Here is an 11,191-nt window from a genome sequence, read left to right on the forward strand (position 1 = left end):
AATGCTGTGATTGCTTTAGGCCAGATGTAACGAGACACCTTCCAAAAAGTTCATCTTATGTCACGTCAGTCCACAGAATGTTTTCCCAGGAGTCTCGGGAATCATCAAGATGTCTTTAGTTAATGTGAGACGAGCCTTTGTGTTCTTTTTGGTCAGCAGTGGTTTTCTCCTTGGAGCTCTCCCATGGATGTCGTTTCTGCCCAGTCTCTTTCTTATTGTGGACTCATGGACACTGACCTGAACTGAGGCAAGTGAGGCCTGCAGTTCTTTAGAAGGGGTTCTGAGTTCTTTTGTGACCTGGATGAGTCGTCTCTGTGCTCTTGGGGTAATTTTGGCAGGCCGGGCACTCGTGGGAAGGTTCACCACTGTTCCAAAACCTTCTCCATTTGTTGATAATGGCTCTCCCTGTGGTTCTCTGGAGTCCCAAAGCCTAACACTGCAAACTCAACACTAGTACAATAATGTGGTACTTTTGTGTTACACCACTTACATGTTTGCAAACCTAATTAATTGTCTTGAACATATAAAACTATTGGATACATACTACTGAAACCCAGCCCTAAAGCGCTGCCATAAAGAACATTTGTGGCACAGAAGTTGCTTTGATGGTTGAGAAACAAAAGGCATCAGAAAGTATTTTGTATGAACCAAAAAGGAAGACACTGACATGAAACTGTGTCAGTGTTTTGAGGTTATTTTTGTATTTTTGTATCAAAACTTATCCCTAGTGCACAGCTCTACGTCCCAATAAAATGTTTCCACTCTGACATGGCTCGTTTGTATGAGGGAGTGCTGTCTCCCTCATGAAGTGAGTCGTGTCATATTTCTGTCTGGATGACAGAGAGGAGGGTGTCCACACACCTCGGATATGTAAGGTGGAAGGTGTAGTAGTAAGCCATCAGATACAGTAGACTTTCACCGAGTTCTTCCTTTGCAAATGTGGTGATGGGAGTGGTTCCAATTGCAACCAGAGAGCTGGACCCATCAACGAGCAATAGAGGGCTGGAGAGAGGTCTCTTCTGGAGGTAGATGGTTGGATCTTCGGTTGGCTACAGAAAAAAAAGAAATGTCTTTAGAGTGGAACAGGAAAAGAATCCCTCTGACTGTTAAAAGTCCCACTCAACTCAAAATGATGTTTTTGGTCTTGTACCTTCAGGTGTTCACAGTGCAGAATGATGTATGAGCAGAGTTTGACAAGGGGCTGTTCTCACATTCATCTGCTGAAAATGGAAAGTCTCTGTGCTCATTTAACATTTGATTTTAAGGGGTGGGCCTGCAAGCATGATTGGCAACATCAGAGTGACTCCTGGTAGTAATCAGCATACAAAAGGGTGATGTGGAAACTTGAAACCTTCAGGACACTGAGAATGGACTTTACAGTGAAGTAGGAGACGTGCTGTATCCAACAAGAACACTTCTGAAATGAACATGAAATTAAGATTTGAATATTTATAGATTCTGTAATTTCTATTGGAGGAGTATTTTAATATGATAATTTACTATTTTTTTGAGGAAACAACTTTTACACATTGTTATTTAATAGTATACACATTTTAAAAGAGGGAATCTTCATGACACCATTATGTACATGTATAGCCTTTATCTATGATTGAAGCAATACAAGCTTCCCATGTGGTATATGAAAGCAGACTGCTTTCTTTTTTAAATCTCAGGGTCACTGATAGAAATATGCCCTAAAGAAAAAGCCGAAACATGTGCCGCAGAAATGATTATGAAATAATGCCTTCTGCCTCAGTCACTGTTTTAAGAGTGTGGGCCACAACACAGTTTGAGAAATATCGGTGTACTTGTTAGAGATAATGCATCATTAGAGACAAACAAAAGATGAAAGTACAAAGTAAAAGCCCTTCTACAGACAAACATTAAATGTCCAATGTGACAAAATATGAACCAATTCTCACCTGAAGGACATGAAGCAATGCCTCACTGGCATGTCCTATCTTCTGAGGCGGTGCAGCTGGTGAAGGAAAGAGTGTGGGGAGTGCCCTGACCAGCTCGATGGCTTTTTCCACTAGAATAGAACAAATCAAAATTGAGTTCAGTTACCCTCCCTAAACATGAACTATTATTATATACATATGTTATTTTATCAGGTTCATGGTGAGGTCATATACAATTCTTGTTGTCATCAAGAGTTTCATCATTTATTTCATTAGCATTATACAGTAGCAACATCCATCCATCCATTATCTTGACCGCTTATCCCGTTGGGGGTCACGGGGGGCTGGAGCCTATCCCAGCTGGCTTCGGGCGGAAGGCAGGGTACACCCTGGACAGGTCGCCAACCTATCACAGGGCTAACACAGAGAGACAGACAACCATTCATGCACACACACACTCACACACTCAACCTACGGGGCAATTTAGAGTGATCAATCAACCTGAGCATGTTTTTGGATCAATCAATCAATCAATCAATCAATCTTTATTTGTATAGCGCCAAATCACAACAAACGTTATCTCAAGACGCTTTTACAAACATAGGAGGTCTAGACCACACTATGTCAAATTATGCGTGAGGAAGCCGGAGAACCCGGAGAGAACCCACGCATGCACGGGGAGAACATGCAAACTCCACACAGAAAGGCATCCGCCCGGCCGGGGATTCGAATCAGGAACCTTCTAGCTGTGAGGCAACGGCGCTACCCACTGCACCACCGAGCAGCCCCAGAAGCAACATACACAATCCTATTTACACCAATGTCTGAGGAAGCAGCTGCACAGATCATTAGAGTAAGCAAAATGCCAAATTACTTCCATTCATGTTCATAGGTGGCTTCATCACTTTCTTCCAAACACTGTAAAACTGAACCATGGAACAGAATTCTTCCCATCTCTTCTTTACTTCATCAGTGAACTTCTTGTTGCCCTTATCCAGGATCCGACGCAGCTCATCCATCACCTGTAATGCAAGTACGATTTAATACCTGAAACAAATTTTTGCTTTTTGGATACGTCAAGATAAGTTACTTGCTTACATGATGAAGTTCCTTGAAACATGGATATGCATCCAGGATCTTCATTGGCCTGTCTTCTTCTTTCAGGACATTACGGTAAATGAAGTCTCTTCTTGCTTCAAACTCAAGGTCAAGGAGTTTGGAGACAGCATCTTGGTTGAATTTTGATTTCTTGTACATCGCCTGCAGAGTGGTGTAATGTCTGGCCTGGGTTTTTGGACTATCCTTACTCTCCGCTATAACAGAACAATTATCAGTAATTGGTATCGGACATGTAAATATGAATGACACTTGGTTTTTAACAGCAAGTGTCACATTAAATCAAAACTAACAGATTGTTAGTCATTACCTAGACGCGGCAGTTTGTTGCCACAATTAAAATTTAGTTGTTGACAATCCAAGTAATATATTGGTAAAGGAGACCACCTTAACCCCCGCCATACACAGTATTGTAAATGTGTGCTCCCTATGCTCTGAGCCAAATCAACGAAAAGAAATGATAAATCATGTCACTTTACAATATCTCAAGGAGAAATCACAATTTAAATATAGAATATCAATGTATGAAATATATCATGAATGTTGCTAACCTTCATGCCCAACATTATAACAAAATTCTGTTTCCACTTACATGGACTGAGGCCGTCATCAGAACTGCTCCCAGATCTTTGATGCAAAATAATTGTTGATCCAGCTCTTGAGTCTGTATCGTATTCTTCTCCCTCCTTGTCACTTGTTGAGAAGTCAATTCGATGCCTTTTCTTTGAATGGCCCCTCTCAGGTGTTGGCCCCTGCCTCTTTTGTGGGGACTTCACATTCTGCAGCCTCTTGAGAAGATTCTTGAAAATGGTCATCTGTGGTTAAAAAACAAAAACAAAAAAAAAAACTTGAGGGAAAAAAACAACTTAATGTCAGTCAAAAATAAAAACATGCACACTGGACCGCATAATATAAGTGCAAGAAATATAACAGAAAATATATAAAAGAATCTTTAATTACACTTACATGAGTTTTGTCTTCATCCTGTAGCATGGGATAGTACTCCACTAGTCTCCTAGCCATTGCAGTGACTTCATGCCTGGTAGGGTATCAGACCTCCTCTCCTTGCTGACTTGCTCTCAATATGGAAATCATGCTGGTGACAGTGTTCCACACTAACCTGCATCTCAGTTCTTTGGACATGATACATTCCCCCTCTCTGCCAGTGGAGACCAACTCAAAGCAGTGTTTACGAACTTGCTCTAACTCACTGTCTGTGTAAACGACATATTCTGGAGGACTGGGAAGCTGTAGGGTTTTCTTTGGGCTTTTCCTCACCAAAGGAGTGGATGCCTGGGGCAAGATTGGGGACATTCCTCCAGGTGAAGACACAGGTCCTGTGTCACCAGGGCCAGCTTTGTCTGGTACGGTGAGGTTCTGATCCTGGGTTAGGGTTAAAAAACAGATAAAAAAAATAATTGCAATAGTTAATCAGATTAATTTAGATACAACATGTCTTGTGCTACTGTAGGTTTTTTAAGGGCAAAGTAGGTAACAAATCACCTCTGGGCTAATAACAGCCCACACTCTTCCTGAGAAAGTGCTCTGGCCCAGGAAAAGGGTCTCTCAGAACATCACGACTGAAGGTGTAGAGCAAGGCCTCATCAATGCTGGCAGCTACAGAGATGACCATAAACAAACCTTTTACAACTAAAAATATCCATATCTTTAGAAAATGATACATTTACCCTCATTTAACTTAACAGGGCGAACAAAATCCATGATTTGTGTATTCTTGTCTTTTTCTGTCTTGTCCATAATAACTTTTTAATACAATACAATTTAGACATTTGGTGTCTATTGTTGTAAAATCTTTAAAATTAATTTTGTTTTGGAGATGTCAGCGTGTACAGAAATGTAATCTAATAATTCACATTAGTATGTATTTTTAACAGCTAGACAAGACATACCATTTAAAATTGATAATGTAACATTATCCAGTCCATCCATGATTGTCCCCGTCTTGTTGTCCCTTTAATTACCTCTGTTCCTGAGGGGCAGAAAATATCACATTAAGTCGCAGTTAGGTCAAGTTGGCCGGAAGGCCGCTGTTCAACCGGGAACATGTCCTGTCCTGCTACGCCTCCTTTCTGGTCGGTAGCACAATGTGTGCACACATGCTGCTGCAGAGCAGCACTTTCTGCTTCTTCATAAGGCAGGTATAAACCAGCGTCAAGATACGTTATCGCCACCCATAAGAGCTATGTAATAATCATTTTCATTACATAAATACAGACAGCAGCACGGTTTCGGTTTATCATTTTCTTCTGTAAGTTACAAGCTAATTAATGTTAGCTGACCGGGGCTGCAGCTTTCATTGACTATACCTGCTGTAATATGACCTTAACATTCCCAAGAAAAATACATGCATTGTCGACAGTTCATTATAATTTTGGTGAAAACGTTTTGTAAGAAAGTTATATTACCTTTTCTTCTTCTTGTGATAAGTCGTTTCCCTTGTCTCCTGGGATTCAAATGGCTGACCATCATTGTCTCCGGGTGCAGGTGCAGACGTCACCACATGACTACAGTGAGGGGAGGTGTGTGTGTGAAAGAAGCATATCAGTCTAAGTCTAAAAAGTGATAATTAGAATAAATAACATGTGGATATTAGGACTTTACATTAATAATTCATTGTTAAACTTGTTTTGTAGTTTTTCTTTGTATTAGAATGTAAGTTAAATTGAGTCTTCTAGAATGAATCCCCCCTAATTCCCAATTTGCTACTGACCAAACCAATGAGCCTTGATCCCACCGGACTCGGCTAAAAACCATAGCTGGGATAAATTACTAGTTTAACTTGTGGCGGTGTGGAGTGGACTTGAAAGGTTTGTGGACTTGTGGACTAGTGCTTTGATTTTTAAATCGTTTATCTCGCTCAGCTACGAAGACTTGAATTTGCCATTCGAGGAGTTTTAAATATGGCTAAATAGTTAAAGTTAGTCAGCCTCTGCTTGCAAGGATTTTTTGAGCATGAAATGGCCTGTTGGAGGTGTGTGATTTGCTTTGTTTTTGTTGCTTTAACACTGAGGTCTCTCCTAAGCCGTATTAAAACTGCACTGTGGCGATCCTGATTTCCATGTAATATGCAGCATCAATGGTTGCCCCGAAGAATACAGAGTCTTCAACTCTTTTTCCTACCATATCAGACGCCGGCATGCTTTGTATCTTTTATCTGGCCGCCCACCCACTGGATGGATGACAAAAGCTTCATCTGAACCATCTAGGATTGGAGGTGAAAATTTTGATATACCAATTTTTTATGACTGACCACGGAAACAAGAGGGCTGCAAAGAACCGCCAGTGAAGTCAACACACAGATCACTAATGACATGCAGGAGGAGCTGGAGGATTTCCAACACAATGCCCTGATCATCATCTGCAGGACTTCCCAATGCAATGCCCTGATCATCAGGTAAGTCATGATGTAATGTGGGCAATATTGCATCATAATGTTATACCACTAAGCGTTCACCTACGATTCTATTAGGGGGGCGCAACCCCCCCGCCCCCTTGAAGGCCAAGTTATTATTATTTATTTATTTTCTACGTTGTGCCAAATCACAAAGGAAGTAATTTAAGGTTACCTTTCCTAAAGAACAGGTCTATACCTTGTTCTTTTATTACACAAATGTAATATCTGTTTCTGCCTCTGAGCTCACCATCCGGCCCCCAGCATTTTACTGAAAAATACTGTAGTGAGAACAAAAAACTGTTTATTCTTTTATTTTTAAATCAAATGAAACAAACTCCCTGAAAAGTAGCTTGTGCCATAGTCTGCTTTCAATCAAAAATGACCATTAACTCGTTGCTCTCATTTAACATTTATTTTATTGTTTCACGTGCTCATCTTATCTAGCTATTGTAACTTTTCTCAACTCTCCTTGCTTTTTACTCAACAAAAAAACGCACAATTGCAGAACTCAATAAGTTATAATAACAGTTCATATAACAGGCAAGTGCAAGCCTCGCACATCAGCAAAGATATAATGACAAATAAAAGTGACAGAACTCAGTTATTAGAAATGTTACTCTTACATCAAATTAAAGCAGCCTGTGATCCAACAAATACAAATACAGCAAAACCATGCCTGGAGTACTCACGTCTGGTTAACAGAGGTGTGTAGAGTAAACCCAAACAGTACTCAAGTAAAGTACTGTTACTTTACAATGATGTTACTCAAGTAGAAGTGAAGTAGAAGTGACTAAAACTAGGAAGAGAGAGCACATCTCTCCAGTGTTAGCTTCTCTACACTGACTCCCAATAAAATGTAGAATAGAATTTAAAATCCTTCTTTTAACCTACAAAGCCCTTAAAAATCAGACACCCTCGAATCTTAAAGAGCTCATAGTGCCCTATTACCCCTCTAGAACTCTACGCTCCCAACATGCAGGCTTGCTAGTTGTACCTAAAATCTCTAAAAGTAGTATGGGAGGTAGAACCTTCAGTTATCAGGCCCCTCTCCTTTGGAATCATCTACCAGTCAGGGTCCGGGAGGCAGACACCCTCTCCACTTTTAAGAGTAGACTTAAAACTTTCCTTTTTGATAAGGGTTATAGTTAGAGCTGGATCAGGCTTGGACTAGCTTTTGTCATGCTGCTATAGGCCTAGACTGCCGGGGGAACTGGCGCACTGACACACTGGGACCCTAGATCACCCCCTTCCCCCCAACCCCCTCATCACTTACTTTAACTCTGCCTGTCCCATTAAAGTTACTAACCATAGACCTTTCTGGAGTCCCTGAGCTCCATTGTCTCGTAGATTCCTCTGAGCTGCCGTAGACGTCCTCCTGCTGCGGACGATCTAGACTCCAGCTGATACGGACGTGCTGGACTCCAGCGGCAACAGCTTCTAAGACTCGTCTCATCACTATCACTTCTCTCTCTTACTCCCCTCTATCTGTCTTTCCAGACCCAACTCGGTTGAGGCATGATGGCTGTCTAACATGAGTCTGGTTCTGCTCGAGGTTTCTGCCTGTTAAAGGAAGTTTTTCCTCACCACTGTAACTAGCTAAATACTGCGATGTGCAATGCTCATGATGGATTAAGGTGGGGTCAGACTGAGTCTTACCCTGTCTTGGTGTTGGGTCTCTGTTCATAATTTGACATAGAGTGGTCTAGACCTCCTATGTTTGTAAAAGCGTGTTGAGATAACGTTTGTTGTGATTTGGCGCTATACAAATAAAGATTGATTGATTGATTGAAGTAAGAGTACTCATAGAAATAAGTACTTGAGTAAGAGTAAATAAGTACCTAAAAAAAAAACTACTCAAGTAATGAGTAACTTGTGAGTAGTATCATATATAAAATTGTACTGTATTGGAAATGCTAATAACAATGTGAAGTGCACACTGCCTTTAATAAAGTGACATAAATAGGAAAATGCCAAAATGAAAGCTGTAAGGCATGGTTTACTTTCAAACATTAAAGAAAGAGAAGCTGCACTGTGCTCAAACTAATGTAACCGCTTTCATTTATTAAAACAAGCTGAAACTTCAAACTGTGTCTGAGATGAGATCAGAACTCCAGAACATTAATAATCCAACATTACAATAAAACATATATCTATGCCTTCCAAACTTTCTTTTTTAACCTTTAACTTATTTTCAGTACATCTGACTTAAAAACAGAACTTGAAAATACTAAAACAACTTGGAAGTGTTTAAAAAGGCCATGAACTCAGTCCTGAAGAATCTCTCTGAGGTGACTGTTGAGCTTCAGAAGCAGCTGTTTTTATTAGCATGCTACCTTACTGCTCTTAGAAGTTACTTTAGATTACTGTCCAACATTTCTAACATGCTTTAAAGATTTAATGTTAACCAGTATGATCCTAAGCTTACCTAACTGATAACTAACTATAACGTGTTTTTAAGATTTAATATTAACCAGTATGATCCTTACCTAACTGATAACTAACTATAACATGTTTTTAAGATTTAATATTAACCAGTATGATCCTTACCTAACTGATAACTAACTATAACATGTTTTTAAGATTTAATATTAACTAGTATGATCCTTACCTAACTGATAACTAACTATAACATGTTTTTAAGATTTAATATTAACCAGTATGATCCTTAGCTTACCTAACTGATAACTCACCATGACATGTTTTTAAGATTTAATATTAACTAGTATGATCATTACCTTACCTAACTGATAACTCACCATGACATGTTTTTAAGATTTAATATTAACTAGTATGATCCTTAGCTTACCTAACTGATTACTCACCATGACATGTTTTTAAGATTTAATATTAACCAGTATGATCCTTAGCTTACCTAACTGATAACTCACCATGACATGTTTTTTTTTGTTTGTTTGTTTTTTTATATAATTTTATTTTATTGAGTGTACAGGTCCAAATACATCAGTACATCCTATGATTCAAATAATTAGTCGTCTTGATTCCAAAGAATAAAAAATAAAATAAAAATAAAAACACAACAAACAAGCAAAAGACAAAAACAAAACAAAGAAATCAAATTTCAGTTCATAGATCCTGTGTTGTTCATTCACATTACCGTTATGTTAATTTGATCTCACAGGTAGTGGGTATCCCTTACACCCACTCTGACATGTTTACACTTGTCCACCATACACCTTCACCGACATATAGACTCAAATAGTTTTCCTTTATTGCTGTCCTCCGATATGGTCCTTTCAATACTCAGATAATATTTCATGAGTGATTTCCACATTTGAAGCGTAGGTGCTTCCTTATTTTTCCAACTTTTCAAAATAAGTTTCTTAAAAACTAATGATGAAAACAGAATGTGACATCCAGACGGGTGTCTCATTTTGCCACAGTTTTGGAAAATACAAACAACGGTTGAGAACTCAACTTTGTAATCATATATATTAGACATCCATATTTCAATATCATTCCAAGTTTTCCTAATTTTGGCACAATACCAAAAAGCATGTATGAGGGAGTCGCTGTGGGAGTTACATTTTAAACATCTATCTGAGCAGCTGGGGTCAAATTTATGAATATTATCTCTACTATAATACATTCTTGTCATTAGTTTATACTGGATTAGGTGCAGATTTTCATTAGTGCTTATGTTATATGTTAGTTTTAAACAATCCTTCCATTTTGTTTTTGCATCTACAGTATCAAGATCCTCATTCCATTTATTATATAACTTTTGTAACAGTTCTTCGTTGCTTTCGGTCCTGATAAGAATATTATACACAGCACCTACTAGTCTTTTCTTTTTATTTTTTTAATTTAAAATTTCCTCTAATTCTGTTGGTATTCTATTTTCAAGGTTGAGGTTTCCTGTTATCCAGTTTTTCAATTGTAAATACTTAAAAAATTGAGTGTCTATTAGTTGATATTTAGACTTCAGTTCTTGAAAGGAAAGAACACAATTTTGGTTTATAATGTCTGATAAATTCTGAATTCCACAGTTAATCCACGTCTCCCAATGGAGCTGGGAGTTTTGAATAGTTATGAATGGGTTATTCCAAATTTTAATGTGTTTTGGGACTCCTATTTCTTCCCCTATTCTTTTTAAAAAAAAATTCCAAGCATTTATGGTACTGTTAATTACAAAATTTACTGGTTTCATTTTGTGATTGGAAAAAAGAGCTAAAAGTAAGTTGTTGGGCTGTAACTGTTGATTTTCTATATCTATCCAAGGCTCCTTGTTTGTGTGGTTTATTACCTGATCAATATAAAACATCTGAGCTGCACTATGATACAGTTCTAAGTCGGGTAGATCAAGACCTCCTTCTTCTTTTGGGTAGTGCAATATTTTTCTCTTCAGTCTGCAAGCTTTCTTAGCCCAAATAAAGGATGACAGGAGAGAGTTCACTTCTTTGAAAAAATATTTTGGAGGAGAAATAGGTATTGTCTGAAATACGAACAGAAATGTTGGTAACCACATCATCTTAAAGAGATTTATTCTACCTATTAAATTTACCTTCAAATCACACCACCTGTCCAAGTCTTTTTTCAGGTCTTTAACTAATGGGAGGTTATTGTTCTTGTATAGCTGGAGCTCGTCTGCACTAATATAACAATGACCATGACATGCTTTTTAAGATTGAATTGTTCTATAAGCTCAAGATTTCCACCGTATAGAACAGAGTAAGCAGTGCATAATGTGACTGTTTCTCCTTCTTGTCATTTAGAAGTTATGAGAGAGTCTGGATGTTGG

The 11,191-nt window shown here is 38.5% G+C and overlaps 1 long non-coding RNA gene across 1 annotated transcript; it reads right to left on the bottom strand.

Annotated features, from left to right (window-relative positions):
* Positions 1 to 3,615: 3,615 nt before the first annotated feature.
* On the bottom strand, positions 3,616 to 5,601 carry LOC117804856. The gene is made up of 5 exons (XR_004629272.1): positions 5,444 to 5,601; positions 4,928 to 5,007; positions 4,521 to 4,634; positions 3,984 to 4,400; positions 3,616 to 3,832 (listed from the first exon to the last, which is right to left on the bottom strand). It is a non-coding gene; the product is annotated as an uncharacterized LOC117804856 (long non-coding RNA).
* Between the last annotated feature and the right edge of the window lie 5,590 nt (positions 5,602 to 11,191).

This window comes from Notolabrus celidotus, chromosome 21, assembly GCF_009762535.1.
Source record: "Notolabrus celidotus isolate fNotCel1 chromosome 21, fNotCel1.pri, whole genome shotgun sequence".
NCBI lineage: Eukaryota > Metazoa > Chordata > Actinopteri > Labriformes > Labridae > Notolabrus > Notolabrus celidotus.